Source organism: Periplaneta americana, chromosome 9 (assembly GCF_040183065.1).
Source record: "Periplaneta americana isolate PAMFEO1 chromosome 9, P.americana_PAMFEO1_priV1, whole genome shotgun sequence".
Lineage (NCBI taxonomy): Eukaryota > Metazoa > Arthropoda > Insecta > Blattodea > Blattidae > Periplaneta > Periplaneta americana.
In genome coordinates this window covers 128,730,222-128,751,343 of record NC_091125.1, presented here as the reverse complement: position 1 = coordinate 128,751,343, position 21,122 = coordinate 128,730,222, and the positions used below count along the sequence as shown (strand labels likewise).

The 21,122-nt window shown below is 33.0% G+C and overlaps 1 protein-coding gene across 2 annotated transcripts in view; it reads left to right on the top strand.

Annotated features, from left to right (window-relative positions):
* Positions 1-21,122, top strand: part of sky (GTPase-activating protein skywalker) — a 157,144-nt gene extending 136,022 nt beyond the window's left edge. For both annotated transcript variants that reach the window (XM_069835857.1, XM_069835856.1), the window contains one exon: positions 1-21,122. This exon is cut by the window's left edge and continues 7,972 nt beyond it. The gene's annotated coding sequence lies outside the window, so the exon portion shown is untranslated.

The window sequence follows — 21,122 nt, the reverse complement described above, 5'->3', positions numbered from 1 at the left end:
CATTACTTTTGTCTTCTGCTGATTTAATCTTAATTTTACATTTCTGCTGTTGTTGTACACTTCTTCATAGTAGTATCTAGTTCTTCTGTCGATGTAGATAACAAAGCAATATTATCAGCAAAGAGTAAGGTATTATTGTTCTTCACATGTGTTGATTCCATTATTGCCATTTATGTTTTGGAACACTTTTTTTCACAAGGCAATAGAAGAGCTTAGGTGATGTAGGGTTCCCCTTGTTTTATGCCTCTCTCTAGTCTGAATTTTCTTCTTTATCTAATCTTATCTTCGCTAATATCCTGATACATTTCTTTTCTACGCCATGATTTTTCAAAGCTGTCAGAATACATAATATGAAGGGTACAAGGGGAAAAAAAAAACAAACATTTTTTCAGATTTTCAGACAATGACATTTAAAAGTTAAAAACTCTGTACGCAGCTAATAATGCATCTAATAACCTGCATTTTTTTCACAAATAATAATTAAAGTGTTTATATTTTATATAGTTGATTTTGATTAGTCTCAGTTACAATTCGTTGTACACGATCCACAGGCAACAATCTTAACGCTTGACTGCACAACCATTATTTTCCGAAGCAAAGTACAGTAGGGAACATTACTGAAATTATACAGAAATATTAACATACTGTAAGCAACAGTGGTCGAATTAGGCCAGTATTGGACAGTATGGCATACCAGAAGTAAAATAAGATCCCAAAAAGCATATAATCAATAAAAATTTAAAACTGACTTATTTAGTGAAGCTGATCATACAATAAATTACGCTAACCAATAGTGTCATCATACTCTATACCTTCTCTTAGACATTCCTGCAGTAGTGCGTGATATCTTATACAGTACGTGATATCTTATACAGTACGTTATTTAGTTCGCGCATGGAAGCAATGTATTATTTAAGAAATCCCCAAAATAGTTTTATCACACGACAAGCCTGTGCATACCGGCAGTAATTTATTTCTAATTCGACCACTGCTGAGCAATTAGAGTAATTTGATTAAAATAATCAAACAGTTACACGTAATACTCATTTGATATGTCAACTCAGTTATGGCAAATTTATAATCTCATAAATTATTATAAATTTATAAACTTCACTGCTCCCAAACAAAGATAATTCAATTAATATTGCAATATAAGTGATTTATCCACTTCAGAATGCAATCAAGTAATAATAAGAATGAAGGTACGATAGTATTAACAGGTAGACTAAAGAACATATTAATTTCTGTTTTCAGAATCAATTCGAATATAGTAAAACATTTGAGTTACATACTGTGGTAATGGCAGACATGTTGTAGTAAGTGCACTATATGTCTTGTATTAACTTGTATTCATCATAAGTAATTGTTTCCCTGATGTTTGATAAAAATACATCCCTTACAATAAATTAAATTATTCCCCTTCAAACGAGCTATATGCTTTTATAATTTCATAAATATATTTTCCAATTTTCAGCTTATTTTGTTTTTTGACAGTATCATTAATAGCTCCAACTAGCACATAATTTCGTAACTTTTCCTAACTCGTTTCTTGTGGAAAGCAGCTTGATTTCGTTGGTTGCCATTTTAAATCGAGATATGGTTACTAACAATGCAAGTTTTTATCAAACAATTGGTCGTCATTGGGGCATAACCCAAAACCTTCTATCATATTCATAGCCTTCAGATATTTATACATTATAAAGGAAGTGCCGACTGTGATGACGTCACTTGTTTTTATAATGTCACTTTTAAAAGTTACTTATATTAGAGCATAGTTATGCTTTGTAAAACAGAAAGTATAGCAGCATATTTTACAAGAACATAGTTTTATGACTTGTTAAGCATTAGTTCATACTTTTTTTAAAAATAGACCTCTAGTGAGATTAAGTGGAAAAAACTCGTTAGATACCATACACGGTTTTGAAAGATATTCCTGTTTCCTCTAATTGTTCCATCAAATTCATGTAAATTTCTTCACATAGTTTTTAAATCATTGAAATTTTAACTGAATATGATTACAGCATTTGTATTTACTACATATTTCTGGTAAATAAATGTATCCCTGTCAGGCAAAATTGACTTGCTAAAATTCACAAAACTTTGGAAATGCAATGAATGTTATTGCAAATACCGACCACCGAGAGAGGATGTTTATAAAGTTGCCACTCGTGTGTTATTTGAAATTGATGCTGATTTATGACACTTTGAGTAGCTGAGTTCATATTACCGACCATTTAAAAAAAAACAAGAACAACAACAATATTTAAACAAACACTACCAGTTGTCATGGTGTGTACCACACAAGTTATGTACACAACACCACTATTTATCTCTGAAAGTGCATGGCTGAGAAAGTTGAAATAACCATTGTTAATGGAATCTTTCCTTCTACTAATAATTAAGCCTTGAAAACTGGTATAGTTCATATCAAAGATCGTTTTTTCTGTTTCAGATAACATATTATTTGTAAAGATTTATATGATGTAATTTTGAATGCATCTTCAAGCTGTTGTATAATACTGACCCACATGAAGAATACAAAAGATCGTGAAATTAAGTAGATTTCTCTGTATAATATGCACCACAGCAGTTAGTGAGATTCTAAAGCAAATAATTTATCTTAGCTTATTACGGGTGATTGTGGACTTGTCCTCCTCTACCCCATTCCACAACTGTTTCTAACAGTTGTAAAATATCTGTCATTACATGTAGTATATTGTTACGAATTATGATTCGTAATATATATGACGCAAACTGGATCTGAAAGTTTGGATGGTCTAGACTCTGGTGATCAGATTGATTGGGTTTTTATCCTTACAATAACTTGACAGGTTTCCTTTGCACGAGTTTAAGAAATGCAAGTTTATGTTCAAAAAACCTAAACTACAGTATATTTTAAAATCTGTTCAATGATCCACAAATCCCGAATATGGCATTTGTTTAACAAAATTTGAAAGAACGAAAGAGAAAAGAAATTCGCAATTTTCTAATTTAATTCCCGAATTGTTATTGATTGCAGCTTTAAAGCAGCTTGAATAAATGAATTACAGGGTTGTATAAATGAATAAACAAACAATACATTACAACATAGATTTCGAATTATTTCATTTGCTTAGTGTTAAGTGTATCAGTTGCAACAAGGTTCAAAACCCTGAAATTTTTAAGATAAAATCATGTCAGAGCATCTACTTTCCTTTACGAAAGACTGAGAGAGAAACATGCATATAAAAATGTTTCTTTTTTTTTTTTTTTTTTTTTTTTTTCTTTTTTTTTTTTCTTTTTTTTTTTTTCCACAGGAGATACTTTGTACTTAGCTTCTAAACTGGATCCTGCATATCTCTGAATTAAATGTTCAAAATAAAGCCTTTATGACCACCCAGTTTTGCCTGTCCACTAGTTCCAGAATTTGGAATATGGAAGCCTAACTTATTGGCATATTGGTACTTAATGAAAGTATAATGTATTCGAGACTAATAAATAGTTTCGAAATGTTGAAATCTTTCTATTTCAACATATATCTGAAAAATTTGAGTGCTACATGGTAAGTAATTTAATTTCCATATTTGGAAGAAAAAAATTTTTTAAAATATATCGACCTTAGTGTCATTAATTTTTTATTTTAATTGTTCATTTAAAATCGTTAGACATAACTGCCTAATGAGGTCTATCTTGAAATGTATTGTAGTGTGTTGTAGTGTGTATTCCCCCCCCCCCCCCAAATTATATAATTGCCTCCTGTAGGCCTGTGAACGAGGATGTTCATCTACTCTCTGCTTATCCTTTCTACTTAGCTTAAGTTCTTTGTTCTTTTTAAATTAGCATTTTGAAAGTGAATTTTTGTCTTGTTTATTCTTTTGGTAAATTTACAGCAACACCACAAAACTGAAGAGTATTTTCTTACACAGCAACATAGTATGGTGATTGTCGCAGTAAAGAAAGTACTGTTGTATCAGTATTTCTTTATACATACATCAGGGGCGAATGCTAGTCACGAAAGTTAGGCTTGCTCTTTTATTCATAGAGGAAGATGGGAGGATATAATAATTCATCATTAATAAAAATAATCAGACCCACATAAATAATTTATTTTATAATTATGAAATCATTATGAGTCATGGATCATATTCGCTTATCAGATGTAGAAGTTCGATATAATATAACAAACATGACCAACAGTTTATTTAGTTTTTTTCGACCATGCCAACCAATGCATATTGTTGTATTGAGCTTCACTGAATGAGCGCACATATTCTCTATAATGTCTGTCTTCTCTTGAATAGTCCTTCGGGAAAATGGATTTAATAATAAGTTTTCAATAACACACAATTCCGAACTCATTGCAATACTTCAAATTAGTGTTTAAGAATTAATAATACATGCAGCAGCTAACACATGCATTCTGCTCATACAATTACATTGCACTCGCAGATCACAGCACATTCCCTCTGTCAATACTGGTCTGTGTAACGTTAAATAGTCGTTGGTGTAGCTCTCGGACCAGAGCTTCAAACAACACATAACAGAAGCATGTGCGCCTAGGACGGACTAAGGAGGAAGGCACTTCACGCGCATCATATTCTCACTGTTTCTACGTCTTTACTGTAGCTCTGAGAAACGAGCAAGCGTTGCAATACTTGCGGTGTGCAACCTGTGGATGGTATTACGCCTATACAATATTCCAAAAATAAAAATAAATTTTAATGTATCTAATCCCATTTTGAGAAATAAATATTGGGCTTGCACAGCAAGCATAGCATGCCCTGAGAAATCGCCCCTGACATACATTACCAGAATAGAAAAAAAATCCACTCACTCGGTAATGTGTTTGTACTGTATATGATTTTTATACATATTTTACAGAATACAGTACCTACCCAGTTTTTGTTGCAATTACATAGGTATTTGTGCAATTTATCTCTGTCAGTCTTCACATGCATAATCTTTCAAAATTATCAGTAAATTTTCTGTTGAAACCATATTCTTTTAAGTTGTATAACTTGATAACTTATTCAAGTGCTGGTATTGTTTTGATATTCTGTAAGTCTCATAACGATCTCAAAAAGTATAATGCACCATTCTGAATTAGTGTGACTTCAAAGAGCTGACAGAATGTACCCTCTTCATATTTTAAGACTTCAGCACTGCCCTATTGATACTCATGATCCTTTCATATATTATAAATATAATTTATTTAAAAAAACGGATTTCACTTGATTTGTGGGTTCAGAATCCGATCACCCTAGTCTAGACTGATCTGAAACACTGTTCTGTTCAATAAGCACCAATAGCTCTTTTTTACCTACAACATTGTTGCCATAAAAGCAGCAGAGGCTTTAGTGTAATCTGTATAAAAATGTATGCTTGTATGCTTACTTTGAGGCACAGTTAACACTGTATATTTAAGATCGATATTCCATACCATATACTGGTACCTTATGTGTAAATACTGGATGGACTGTATAAGTAGTGTATTGCGAGATAATTACCAGTACATAGGAATAATTTTCCTTCCCTGGAATGCCACCTGACAGAATAAATGCTAAATGAAGATTGTCTTTATTATTACTGAAAGATATCTCGATTGCAAATTTCCAACAAATTGATTGGCTGCAAATGGGCGCAGGAGGTCTGTACATGTAAGAGGATGAATGATTTGTTGAAAACATGCTGGTTCACAGTCAACCTTCAAATTAATCTGTGTCAAGAAAACTGAAATGTCATTCCTGTCTGTTGTGAATTTCAGAATATGAAGAGAACTCGTTTGATGCTTTTTGTTGACTTCTCACAAAATCTGGGAATAAAATTTATTTCGCAGACTTTGAAAACTACAGAAAAGAGAAGATTTTGCTGTTAATTCTTTACATATCAGTTGTTTAAAAAATCTAACAAAAAAGTATTTCATAGAAAGATGTTTATCAACCCATTATAGTCTGTAAATTATTAAATAGGTTACACAGTAAGGAAACATGCAAGATGGAACATGCAGTTTTTAAAAACTGTGGTAAACAATATGAAAATCAACAACTATTTCACTACATAATGTCTTCAAGATCTGAGTTACTTTCCCCAAATTCTTATATCACTGTAAATAACTTGTGCTACTTATTTATGGAATCTAGAAGAGGGGTGTTTATTGTTATATGTATTAACCAGTGCTTTCTTTCTGGCAGAACGCTGTTCCAGCAAGTTTTTGTTATATTTCTCATCATGGAATTGAGAAATGTTCAAATTTCGCGCCGCAAATATATTGTGAGGCTTCTCCGAACTCAACTTCATTGTCTCTTCAGTGAGCTCATCCCTGCTAGTTAACACCATGAGGAACATGCTTCTTATTAGAATTGTTGGGCCTCCTTTGATCAACTTCAACCCTGACAAGCATGTCAAATCTTGGTTGCTAAAAGGCCGTCATGCTGCAACAGACGTCAGACATCACAAAGAAAAAGTGTAACAGGAAAGGAGAAAGTACTGACTGATACTCTGGGTACCGGCATGTAGTTTAGTAGGCCAAAATTTCTTTTCTTGCAAACCAATGTATTATTTTTAACCAAAAATGAGAGTTTATACTAACATGGATTTAATTTGCACTTATTCTGAAAGAGGCATTATGATGTGAAAATAAATAAGGGTTACCATGTTTTTAATAGGATGTTTTTCTGAACTCCATTTCTAGGCCTTGAATTCCCAGTGGACTGGGCAGTAATCATCTCCCCGCTCACTCCAATAAATTTTCCACAAAGTTTCACCATCCTTTTCTCCAGAAAAAAAAGCACTGGTAATAACCATAAATCATCTCCACTGTTGTGTATCTTCTGCAAACAGAACCACTTCCAAAATTCTCTCTTTTCTTATATTTTCGCCAATGTGTTATTTGTAGCTATTCCCTTAATATTATCATCATCTCTTCAGTAACGTGTTACGGTCTTTTGTTATATTTTAGATAATCAGGGATCTCATTCCTTGTTGCAACCTGTTCTTCGAAATCTGATATTGGTATTATTTTTAGTTATATTCGTTTTATATCCATTTTCGATCACTGCACAAACAAATTTAACTTGTTTATGTCATTACAAATTAATGTCCTCTATGGTTTAGTAGTTATCATTGGGTTCAATCCCATACAAGGACCATGAATGTTAGGCAGAAAAAATCCTAAGTGAGTCTTCCATCAAATGAGGAAGCAACGTCGTTGGTTCTGTTTAATAGATCTAATGCATGTAAAAGATTCCTTTGTTCATGAATAAAAGTGAAATGCTATGTCTAGTCCGCTGTTACTGTTTCCACTTCTTGTTAACAAATGTGATTCCAGTAACAATTGAGAATATTTCTGATGGAGAAGAGTGGGAACATGTCAATTTATGATCTCACTGGTTCAGAGCCATTTGTAAATGATCTCTCTCTAACATAAAAGTGTGAGATGCACAAACTAAAAAACGAGCGTCACATAAGAAAGACACAGACTTCACACATTTTATGAATTACCAGTTCTTTTACTCATTGTAAATGATACTGTCATTTATAGTTTATTTTCTTGAACTGTTACTCAAAAGACGCATAAATGAAATCATTTAATATATATTCAAACAGAAAGATGAACTTTCGAGACTAGCTGAAAAGAGCCACTGACCTAGATGTCAACTGCTGAACATTGAAAATTAACCATTCCAAATTAATGTTCTGCTTAAGTTTAATGTATTACATGAATGTCAGATGCATGAACAAAGAACCAAATTCTTACAATTAGGCTCCATTCTCCTTCCCAGCTTCCTTATCTCAGCCAAGTTTCAGAAAAAATATAAAAGGAAAATGTAACATTTTGCGGTTCTGGACAATTGGCCACAGAAAATTGGTAACTGGGACAATTGGCCACAGAAAATTGGTAATAGGGACAATTCGCCACAGATAGACAATTTGCCAGAAATAGACAATTTGCCACAGATAGACAATTTTCCACACCGTCCATTATCCAAAAATGGTACCATAACATTTTATTTAAATGTGAATTAGTGGCAAATATGATAAGTTTCACATTGTCCTCCGATTCAAAATACAACCACCTTTCTCCTTGTACGGACTTAGTGTATCTGTAACGTTCAGTTCGTCAATATTCTTTGGTTGAGGTGGTAGGTGCAGCTTCCTGGCACGGCGCACAGTTTTTTTAATAGATGGTTTCTTCGGTAGATTCACATTAGTTTCGCTTGCAATATGCTGTAACTCATTTTGAATAATGACAGACGTTGGTTCTCGGGAAGTCCCCGCAATTGCCTTCATGTTCTATACATATTCCTTTGCATTAATCCTTCCCCAATATGCAGAATGATTCTTGTGTTCAGACGGTTCTTTGACGACACTGCTTCCATCTTCTGATAACGTGACTGTTACATTATGCCCACCACGCATGTCACAGCGCCAAACAACTCCATTCTTATTTTCTCTAAGTCTCGTGTACATGTAGCCAAAATATATTAATTTATCAGAGCCTCTTTCTGATTTTGTGAAGCAAATTTCTTCCGCCATAGTTCCGAATTAGTTTACAGCTTCTGGATTTGTCTTGTGTTACCATAGAAATATATTATAAATTGTTGCGAATTTGAGTATTACCTTCACTTTTAATGTGTGGCTAATTATCTTTGATACGAATTTCAATTATGTGGCGAATTGTCTTTGATACTAATTTCAATTATGTGGCAAGTTGCCTCTGTGGCCAATTTTCTATGGCGAGTTGTCCCCAACCCAACATTTTGTTAACGATGTGTCAGCATTAAAAACCTACTATCACGTCAGTATGCATGTAAGCCGAAATTTATTCTTAGATACTAAAGGTAGAAGTGTGCGCTATATAATATGAATCCTACAAAATAAAAATGTCTATCATAATAAAATATGTTACAATAAACTTCACGCAGATGCTGTATTTTTACGAGATTTAAAGATAGCATGCTCCATGTTGCATGTCAGCTGAGTATGTAAAACATACAGATAAACGTGGATAAAAAATACAAGCTTCCATTGGTAATGAGTACAGAATTCAAATTCAGGTCATAAAATGAGTCGCTTTGCTCTGAACAACAATATTTTGATGATCTAAGGCAGAGGTAATTCAACAGTACGTATCAATGATAGCGATTATGTAACATTTTATTTTACTTCCATGATAGAATTATTGATATTGTAAGTTACTACATTTATTAAAATATAATATTAATTTCACAAAGAAGAGTTCATTACATTAATTCTAAGGATGAAATAAATTATGTCCTGTAAGATAAAATTTTGTCATTCTGTAATTTCGAGATTTTCACTACATCCTTCCACAGACTACTTGCTGTGGGTTATTTGGAAGTATTATTTATTTGTTGTAATGTTAAGTGACAGAAAGACAAGGTGTGTAATGTGAGTAATGATAATGTGTCACAAAGTTCTTTTCTGTGACACTTGTTCTCAACTTTAATCTTCTAACAGTGTAGCATATAACCACAAGAAATGTGTCAATTGAGATGAGCACCATAAACGTATGTATGTTTACACAATCAAATCTTTTAATCCATGTAAGAAGTATCGGAGAGTTTATTAAAATAGTATTACTGCTTGTTGTTACGATTATTTTATAATTCATATAAATGTCCTTGATAATGTCACATTGTCATTTTACATCAAGATTTTAAATTATGAAATTTCAGTTTTTTACGAGAATATGATTTTGGGTTTTTAAACCGTGTGTTGAGATACAATTTCGTCGAGTAGTTTTGGGATTATGTAAAAGATTCATCATAATATTTTATTACCAAAGACATGGAAACATTGCTTACTCTTCCTCATATGCCTGACTACAGCAAACAAATTGACAAAGAATAATCACACTAAAATTAGTCTTCATATAAGTCTAGTCAATGTAGACCTACAAGTTTTTCAAGTTTAGTGTTTAGGAATTGAAAGGCATCTTTCTTCAGTTAATTCTATGATGATTTAACTAAACATATTAATTGAGGCGGTGAGTTCCAAAACTTCGTAAGTACACCTGACGTCATTTTTCAGGAAGCATAAAAAAAAACTTTAACATAACAATACCTGAAATATGCATGTATCACGTTTTGATGCAAAAGACGTTTTGATACGAAATTGATTGCAAATATGAAGTTTTGTTGCAATATATAAAATAACAGAAAATTCAGTCATTTTTACTTGTAGTAATTACTGAAACAAAATTACAGTTTTATTTAATCCAAACTTGAAATAATAACTGTTTTACTCTTACATATATTTATTACACTTAGTAGTAACGAAGGGCGAACTTTCTTTAACATTTTAAATTAAGTGTTAATGAAAATGTATGTAGTTGAAAGTTCTGTTATATCACACCCTCAAGTCAAGATCATCTTGATCTCTATATTCATCAAAATCACATTCCACAACACTTTTTTCATCAATTTTACTATCAATAATGTCCTTGTAGAACTTGAGAGCTCATTTTCATGCCACTCATCACTTCAGTAGTGCATCAACATCTTTGAGTTTGATGCTTTAAAGAAAAAAAACTTAAATTATCAGATTTGATACAAACACTTGTGTAATATGATGCAGAGATACCATCTCAACTGACTGAAATAGATATCTCAATTTTTTTTATTTTTGCACTTATCAAGTTCTGCAACCCACTGCTTCAATTATATCCAAAGCTTTATGGTTACGGAGTCGTTTATTCATGTAGTTTGAAATTATGAGGTTGTTTTAACATTTAGGAAATGCTCAAAGATACACATATTACAACCATTGTTGTACTCTTTCCGTAATAACACTAAACATTGCACATACGAAATTTGTGAGCTCTTGAACAAAGTTAAGCAATCCATTGTTTGATTAATGGTTTAAAATGATGTTCTTAAACAGAAATTCATTTCCGGGTCTTAGCACGAATGATTCGATAGCTAAAGCAATGGTGCGAGTACAAGAAAAGTTGCTTTTAATAACATGAAAAATGCACAAAATATTACAATTCCTTCAATCCCAGATGTCACTTATAACTTTGTACATTTAAATGCAACGATAGGCAACTCATCAGAAATAATTGCTTGTGTAGATTATTACCATTTCACAGATTTTGATCATAATGTTCATGGTAGTAAAAAGTACAATTCTTGAAAGCACAAGAAGTTACGACTTTGTTACTATTCAGCTTTGGATTTAAATGTTGTCTCAGAGTAACAAGTGGGACTTGTAATCGAGATAGCATTCAGAGTGTGCATTCGAATCCCGCTTGGGCTGATTACTTGGTTGGAATTTTTTCCCCTAACTATAATCCCAAACTCTTGTCCCCAAACATCATTTTGCTATCATCAGTTCCATCAATGCTATATAATCTCGTAGCTGAATACAGCATTCTTAAATAACCAATTTTAAAAAAGTGCTGCATAAGAACGTTGAAAGAGTCAAGCAACACGTCCTTCAATTCGTGAACATTAAACCTGGAATTACACACAGAATCGTGGATGATAGGGCTTTACTGGTTTCATGTGTAGTTGATCCATGTCTGAGAAATAATTTCAACAAACAACGTTTTTAATTACAATTATTTTATTTATACCTTGACCAAAACTACTTCCGACTTGACAGTTTACAGAGAAGGGAGAGCAGTGTTGTCATGTTGCTCATCTTTCGTGTAAGCGAGCTCGCTGCCGATAGAGTGCAGTAATGAACAGCTGACATGAACACATACATTTCTAACCAATTGTTGAACACTAGGCATTAAAATTTGTGCACATTATTAATAATAATAATTATTATTATTATTATTATTAGTAGTAGTAGTAGTAGTAATAGTAGTAGTGCCGGTATTCTTCAATGCAATACCGTTAAAAAGCATCGAAAGGACTGTAAACTGTAAAAACAGGTTTAAATTTAATACGAAGACTCTACTTTTATGAGTGTCGGTATTCTTCAATGTAATATTGTTAGAAAGACGTTGAAAAAATTGTACACTATAAAAATATTTATGATTAAAAATCTGCACGGCCTTTTTCTTTTCCAATATCGATAACAGTGCTCTTATTAATTTTAACACAAGGAGCAGTTCTCATTACGACTTGCGCCAACGGTAAAAGAGGCCCGCCATTAACTTTTTCCATCTCAAAATACTCTCTTACATAATACATCATCTCTCACGCTTGATTCTTTAACGGGGCACCTTGTAGAATATTCTTTGTTCTCCGCCTGCCTTTCCTTCCTTCCGACATTGCACAAGTCACCTGTTTAGAAATTCTCGCAGAAACTAGAAAACACACACTAGCCACACACTCCACCAATGGAACGATGATGATACGTGTAAATATAATTTAAACACAATAATTATCGATATACTAAAACAATAATAAAACTAAATAATATTTTTAATTCACACAAAGCACGCGCTAACCAGCCAACTCAAAGTCATTCTGGGCACCGTATTCACCACTAGGCCATGGTAGTCAGTGCAACTTATAAACACAGACACGGCAACACCATCCCATTACCATGGTTACGCGTCTTTCATGATTGGTTGATTTGAATGGTTGCCAAAGTAACATGCTAAAGGCGCCATTTGTCAGGTCGGAAGTTGTTTTGGATAGACCATAGAATATTCTTAACTGTGAACAATATAATAGTACTTTCTTACGTAAATAATTTATAAACAGTAAAACAGTTAAATACTTCAATGTCTGAATTTCTTTCAAGAAAACTTGATGTCAAATTATGTCTAGACACAAATGAGAATACAATGTTGAAAAAGGCCTAGTCAGGCAGTTTTTGTCAAGTTCGGGTATTAGCTACGAAAATTAATATAATTCAATTTTTCAGAAGGTAAATTATACGAAGTTTGCTTCAAAAATCATGACAATTATGTTTTTTCTCGGACTTTTTTTTTGTGTCCAAAATCAAATATATGCCATGCATGTGAAAGGGCACAATATGCTCTGCCTTTTAGCAGTCAGGTCAAGTGGGTGTTGAAAAGCTAGAAATACAGGAGGTAAGCAAACAACACACACTTTAAAATCACTGTTACATTTTCTTTAATCTTTGAACATTTTAACTGCGTGTGAGATACATTACTGCTAAGAATTTCCAAAATATCTTCAAACATAATCAAATACTAATTGTATTTTCTGTCACAATATGGAAGATGGAAAATATTATCAGCTTTACCATGGCTAAATTGTGCCAGGTTGTTTTGAAAATAACCCCGCAGTAGCAACTTAATTGTAGGTATTAAATCAGTCACATCGACTAAGAGAAAGTGAATGCAGAGTATACTGTAGCCCTTATCTGCAATACCGGTACTATAGATAATTCAGTTCGATTATATTCGATCAATAAAAATTGTTTTTGTGCTCAAATTCATTCTGCGTTCTTGGACTCTTGTTCAATCTACCAGTGTCTTTTTCTATCAGATATAACTTGATAAAAAAAAAATTGTAAACCTGCTATCTGAACTCTTAAGTCAGAAGAAAAATTGTTGCCATGACTCGAAATAACCCTTCTACATGAAAAATGCTTCATATTCAAGCAACTAGAGTATTGCAGTAGAATCACATTTTCTTTCGCTCTTGCTCATAAGGAAACCCCTGGTATCTGTGTATTTTGAACAAAGTTTTACATATTTACACTATAACACCTGTACCTGAAACTTTTGTAATATCCATTTGTTTTGGCTATGCAACATGCCTAACAAGTTATGACGGTATACTGTTGCTCATGAGGATGTTGTCAGAGATCATGATCGTAATTGGCATATTCTTTAAGTTATTGGTGGTGTCGTTGATTTTATTAACGAATTTTGGACAGCCACATTCAAAGAATGGGCTGTCTTCAATTTTGTCATACGTTTGAAGAAGCTGCAAAAGATTGGGAAGATCTTCAAAGAGCTGGTTAGAGACCCTCACGGATCTCTGAAGAATGTACAAGGCTTTAACCCATACTAACAATATTCATATTCAAAATATTACATGAAATGCTGATATTATCATCTACAGCTTGTTTTTGTTTTGAATTTCTCAAATGCAAAAGTTGGATCAGAAATACATCGTCACATTTAAAGACAGTTACATCACCCTCAGATTTATTTCCTTAGTAATATAGAAATTATTTCCGAGAACAAAAAGTGTCTGATGACTCCACTAATAACTTCAAAAATTTGTCCATTGTAGATTCACACTTTTGCTGACTTGCCTCTCAAATGAATCATTGGTATAGAATGTACACAGGTTATATAGTACCGGTACCCTCTTATAGCAGTAAAACTTTTCTGAATTGTAGTAATTTTACCTTCCAGCTAATTTGTCACAGATCACAGAATGTATTAATATTATTACACAATTTCCAGCAACATAAACATTGAGCTAAACTTTGGAAAACATATAAGAAGAATAAAAAGCCCATATGGATCTAGGAATACTTCACTTCATATGTGGACATGAGCAACTCCTGTTACCAACATAAGCTATTTACACCTAGACTGCTACTGCTGGTGACTTTATTGGGACATAATGTCCTTTCATCTAGGCTCGTAAAATCTTGGAAGATTCTAATTGTTTTATTTGAATTAGTTCTTAAGATGGTACATTCCCTTTTTGGGCCTGCTGCTTGCTGTTTTCTCAGTTGGACATATGTTTTTTTTTTTTTAAGTGTTCGAGAGTCAATGTGAGGACTACTGAGGCCTGCATCTTTGCTGAGAATGGACACTTCGAACATTTCCTCTGAAGTGTAAATTCCGGAAACCTGTGCATTTGTTTTCTAATAGAGTACAAGTATAATGCAACCAACTCTTTAGTTGAATATGGCTGTGCAAAGTCTGTTTTCAATCAATACATATAAATTCATTTAGTAATATTGTAATATATTAAAAAACCGCATTTTTGGCCTGTTTATAGAGACTGTTTAATCATTGGGATATAAGAAACATTTTCTCAAAGTTTCACCCGATCCTATACATACATACCTCATAAAATTATGGAAATGTAACAGACAAATTATGGTTACCATTATTTCAATTTGGTATTTTAAAGAGAGCCACAAATCTATAAACTTTTTTAAATTTTATATTAAGATTTAATATTTAACACAGGGTGTAAATAAGAGTCCTTAGTTCATTTTTACAAGTTTTAATATTTTATCACAATTTTCATTCGGTTTTTCGTTTGTTTATCCTTATTTGTAGACCAACTGCATTAAATTGTTTCCAAATTATGGAATAATTCCATACTGGTAATGTTCATTACAGAATCCCATGTGTACATAAACACAGGAGGCCATCCAAAGATTCTGCTACACATTACTTAGAGCAGGATACTCATTTTCGACCAGTTGCAATAATTTGAAAACAATCTATCGATTTATTCAATCATTATCGCTACATTTTACTAACAAATAAGTTAAATTTAGTCACTAGCACCCAGGACTAATGAACAGGTAGGCCTATTGCGCTTTTCAGAGATCTGAAACATAAAAAGCAATCTTAGGCTCGCCTACTACTCATTATGCTATTGCGCATATTTTTCAACCAGCCAAAAATGACTATCCCTGCAATCTTAGTGATTTTCTCTCTTGACATATACAATTCCAAAAAAAAATAAATAAATAAATGGCCCACCTACTTTTACTAAGTTCCATATACAACTCATTGCGCATGTGCAGTAATCAAGAGCGCCTGCATATATGCTACTTGTGGATAGTCGTGCAAAACTTTTTTCCTACATTACAGATGGACTCCCGTCAAGATTTGAGCCATTTTTGTTCTGGAACTGTACTTAAATATCTATTCCAAATATAAAGTGAGATTAATAAGTCATTCTTAGATTACTCAGAAGTTATAATTTATAACAAAGGGAACATCTCTGCTATGCATTCTTATCCATTTCTTTGTCAGCCACCAATAAAAGACATCTCCTAAGACCATTTTGTTTTTCCTGCACTGTTACTATGCTATTCCTTACGCAACAACTGCACGTACAAGTACGTTTAAAAGAACAAGGTGGGAGCACACGCTGCACTCCTTGCCAAGATGAACAGAAAATTATGTCTGAAAAAGATTCATAACCTTTTGTACCGATCACATGGAAAGTAGGAAAACAAATACTAGCTTTGAAGGAAGGTGAACCCCTCTGTCCTTCCATTGCTTAAATATACATTCTGTGGTCTGTTGTGTGAAATGAAATGAGAGTTATATCCAAATAATTGTGTTTAATAAACTGGAAATTTTAAAAGTGATACCATGTGATCGACATAATAGATACGTACATGTAGCGCACAGAACTATCTATTTAAATGGTGTATTTAGACTTGTTCGTTGTAGAAAATTTGTACACAAAAGAATCTGAAGTTACCGATTTCATTATGGAAGTATTTATAAGTAACAGAAGTCAAATAATAGCTAGATAACGAAAATTAAGTGGTTTTGTATTTATGGTTCATAGCAATTTGTAACTTGCAAATCAAACATTAGTACACTAGATGCTGTCTTGCTTACGAGTACTTAAGGTTCAACTCACACAAACCACAACTTCGCGATTAATTTGCAGTTTTTGTGTGGTTGTGCTATCGGCAGAAATCCATATCAAGCACAAACCACTGCACCGCAAGCTTGCTATTTGCCAAGAAAGCATCTGTCGTTTCCAAGGATACAGTGTAAAGCATCTGTCGTTTCCAAGGATACAGTGTTGGCAGCGATATCAACCACTCACGACCACAGACATCGACAATGACTTCAGTTTGTGCTCCGTGTGAGTTACCATCATCTGTTTCCATACTAATTCCTGACCGCCCACAAGCGGACCACCGTTTTGTGGTTTTGCTGTGGTCCGTATGAGTTGAGCCTAAGCAAGTGCAATATTTAAGTAAACATATTTTCCAGACCATAAAAGAAATCACTTTAACAAGAATTTTGGGAAATTAAAATGGCAAAAAAACGTAAAAAACAAAACCAGTGATATACATTCAATTGTACTTCGCTCAAGTGAAACACTAAAAATTCTTCTATTGATTTTGACCATTCTTGTACAGTATGTTGGGGACAATTTTATTCTTTTAGAAATAAATGGCGTATTATAGAGACTGTCACATTCCTATTATGACCATTTTCTGCTAGAAGTTTAGTCAGCAGCTCACCTTTATTGCGAGAAACTTCTCTACAAGTTGCTATCTAGGATATTCTGTATTTAATTAAAAAGTAATAGTTTTTCTCCCTTTCATTTCTGACTACACTTCTATCCATATTCTTTAATTCTTATTTAAATCTCTATTATACCTATAGATTTTATATAAATTATAAAAAAGAAGTTGCAAGGTCGACTTTCGTATTCAGCTGCCCATTTAAAAAAAAGCCGGACATTATCTGATTTTTAATAATTCCTTGATTAAAGTTCACGTTAACACTTTGTTAAAAACATAAAATTACTTAGTCATACGTTAAAAAGTGTTAAAATTTTAAAAAAGGTCGAAACGTCGAAACGGGCCGTCCGTCAAAGGTACATACCTTTTTTTAAAATTGTAACACTTTTTAACGTATGACTAAGTAATTTTATGTTAATAATTCCTTCTTCATCCTCTCCTATATAAAGGTACAGACTGCTACTTAAGCACTTGGGTACAAATGGCTCATTGTGCTCCCCATAAACTCTAAATCAACCCAGAAGATCACAGTGGGTAACAATTTTTGCAATGCTGTTGGGTTTTATATCCTGAAATTCTTCAGGAGACAATGTGTGTTTTCCTGAGATATTGATGCCTGGTATGGCTTAAATCTGGACAGTCCAGCAAATTGTGAAGTGATGACTCAACATCCATCCCACATTTCCTAAACATTGGGTTATCATTGAGGCCCAATATGTATAGGTGCTTATTCAGATGGCAGTGTCCAGTCAGAAATCTGGTTACCGATCTTAAAGTTCTCTTTTCAAAAGCCAGAAGTTGTTTAGTTACGCTAGTTTGGCTTGTAAATCTCCGGGCTCCAATAATTCCTACTGGACAAAGGACAAGAAATTAAAAAGGAGGACTCGTCAGTTAAAAGCTGAATGTTTGGTAACCCTACAAAGTATGATGAAAACATGAACACCCAAGTTTGAAAAAACTATAAACTGTCCTTGTCTTCCCATCAAAGACGAAAAAGGAGAAACATTAGCATGGCAACATTCTCAAATTGCAGGTTAAAATCCGAAAGAGTCCAAGCGCAATTTATGGTGAACAAATAGGTACTCCCATTTTCCCTGCCATAATTCTATCATTCTCCATTGACTATTATCCACGAACCAAAATAGACGTACTAAATCGTACTGCTATGTTGTGTGTCCACAGACATGATCGACAACAGACACAAGAATAACCCATCCATAAGAGGTACCTGTTACCTTGATCCATTGACGAATGAGTTACATACGGTAGCCTACACATAATTGAATTCTTAGCCTCAGCACATGAGAATTTTAAGAAAAAATAACTTCACTTAATTATTTCGTATTAGCAATGTGAAATACAGAGTCATTCAATGTATCATGAAATATTTAGTTAGAATGTGCCTACACAGATATTTTGAGATAGGGAATGAATTATCAGATAAGCCTCAGTTTTTCGTAAAATATATTATTACAGTTTTGATAGCACCTGTATTTTGACCTTCATTTATCAGCTAGGTGATTAACTGTCTTTCTGCAATAATTATGAAATAGTTAGTACTAGTTGTCTTACAAAATAAAACCAAAAATGCCTTATTAACATATCTTTTTGTTTAGAAACATAAACAACATTGAACATTAAAATAAAATATACATACTGTATTTCAGTAGTTTTAGAGTAAAATATAATTTATGCAATAAATGTGCCTTTTTGAGAAAGTAGCTTCTCAAATCTGAACTCCATATTCGATACACGCACACTTATCATTTTCAATTTCTAGAAGAATTCTCACTTTTATTTTGATGGCAATCATAGACTAGAAACTTATTTTGTATAAATATGAGGTTGCAAATGCTATCAAAAAATTAAAAGCTCCTTTTGCAAGCTCAAGGTTCATTCTTTTGATCCAATTTCTTCTACACTCTGAGAGAGAGAGAAAAAAAAGTACAGTTTTAACAGTCCATCAGTAGGTACATAATGAATCTTTCCTTAATATTTTATGGAATTTCATTTAGTTGAAAGCATCCGTCTAAAAACGGATTCAGTATCCATCTGTAACTGTTGTAATAGTTTTGAGTTTCTTCCGAAAAATACTAAAAAAAACTGTTTAAAATTGTGCAAACTTCGGTACATGTCCGCAAAACAAATTCTGTATTTCTGATATCATACAGTAGTTAGCTAAATTTTTCATGAGTTCTTTAAAACAAATTTCTTTTTGTCAAATGATGTGGATCAGAAATAAAGTTTCCTTATAATTTCGCCGATTTTATCTCTGGCTGTTATGTTAATATCTTGGTCTTGCAAACTACTATTCAAAGTGTTCAAGTGTTCGGAAAATATATCAGCAAGGAAAGCCTGTCTAAAGATAATTGGAATACAGGTTTGCATATTGCAATTTCTCGTCTTGCAGCTACCAGTGCGTTAGATGTTGGTATATACTGTTAAAATTATCGTTGTTTTATATTGTACAGGGATTTGTATTTTTAAGTACTGGTAACAATATATTAGTGGAGGGTCACAAACAAATATCTCACCCAAAAATGGGTAGTGTCTTCAAAAAGTTTGGAAACCACTGTATTAAATCATAACAACGTTATTAGTATTGGTATGTGATCCTACTGTGAGATTCGAATCGCACGAACACCAGCCAGAAGAAGTACACGAGGAAAAAAGGAATATATATGAACCTTCCATCAGTTTTTATAAGGACAAATACTATCTGGAATCCATCGTCATTACGGGACTAATGATAGGAGCCTGTGGGACCATACCCCGGTTCCTAGTCAACTCCTGTAAATCTTTTGGCCTGCATAAAAGTATTTTAAGAGATCTAACAATTGCAGCACTCAAAGGCTCAATAGCTATTTTCAGGCATCATACATATGGGGCATGACTAATTCGCATCTCCTTGACGTTACTTCATTTAACATCATGTGTTTCAATATAATTCAGATTGTTTATTTTTCACTCTAACAACAATTTATCACTAAGCCTCAAGGCTTTTACTCTATTGTATCATGGTACTCTTTGTCAATGGCAACCTGTAGTGGTTACAGGAAGAAATTAAATTAATTATAAGGGAATAAGAAAGGCAACAACACTAAAGTATTACATAAGACTGAAAGTAGCCTAATATTGCTTCATAACAGCAGTAATACAATCAGCTGATAAGTGGTCAAAATGTAGCATGTGTGTTTCCAAGAGACCTGAAATGTAATGTTCTTATCGAAAGCTTCACCAATCACTCATTCTCTGTCTCAAAATGTTCTAGTAAGTATTACCTGTACTCTAATAAAATATTTCACTTTATCCTGAATTATCCTGTATATATTCAGAATCAATCAATATTTCTGCAGAAAGTGATTTAAATCCTGGAAAATATGGTTTAGTAACTGAATATGTCAAGAAGTGCCAACACTTTTGTTATGACAAGAAACGTAAGTAGTTTAATGAAATAGAATTCTTTGAAATTGTAATGGAAATATGTATAATTCTTTGTCATTCGTAAAAGTATACATACATATATAAACAATGTAGTTGAGCTGATGAGAAAATAATACGTATATACAATATGTGATAAAGATTCAACAATTTCCATTGTGGTAATGTCATAGAAGGTTGTTAGCTACAGTCTTTTAACACTAAGTATACAGCTCGTAGTTTCAAAACACCACTGGAAGTACTGCCTGTGATTGGAGTGTGTAGTTATATATAATTTTAGCAGTAGCAAACTAGCATACAGAATTGTATTTAGGACTCAGTTGTGCTTCTGACTGTTACTGTATGTTTTTGTTGCAATGTACATAATTTTGAGAGTACAATTTGAGTTAGAAGTATATCTTAAATGACCAATTACGGAACAACAGTACACGTTAGCACATTCTTATAATTTCTTGTTACCACTACACATTTGTACTGACTGTGTTGTGTAAATATGTGTATGTAAACAGTTGTCTTATTTCTAACTTAGAACAATGCCCAACTTGCAA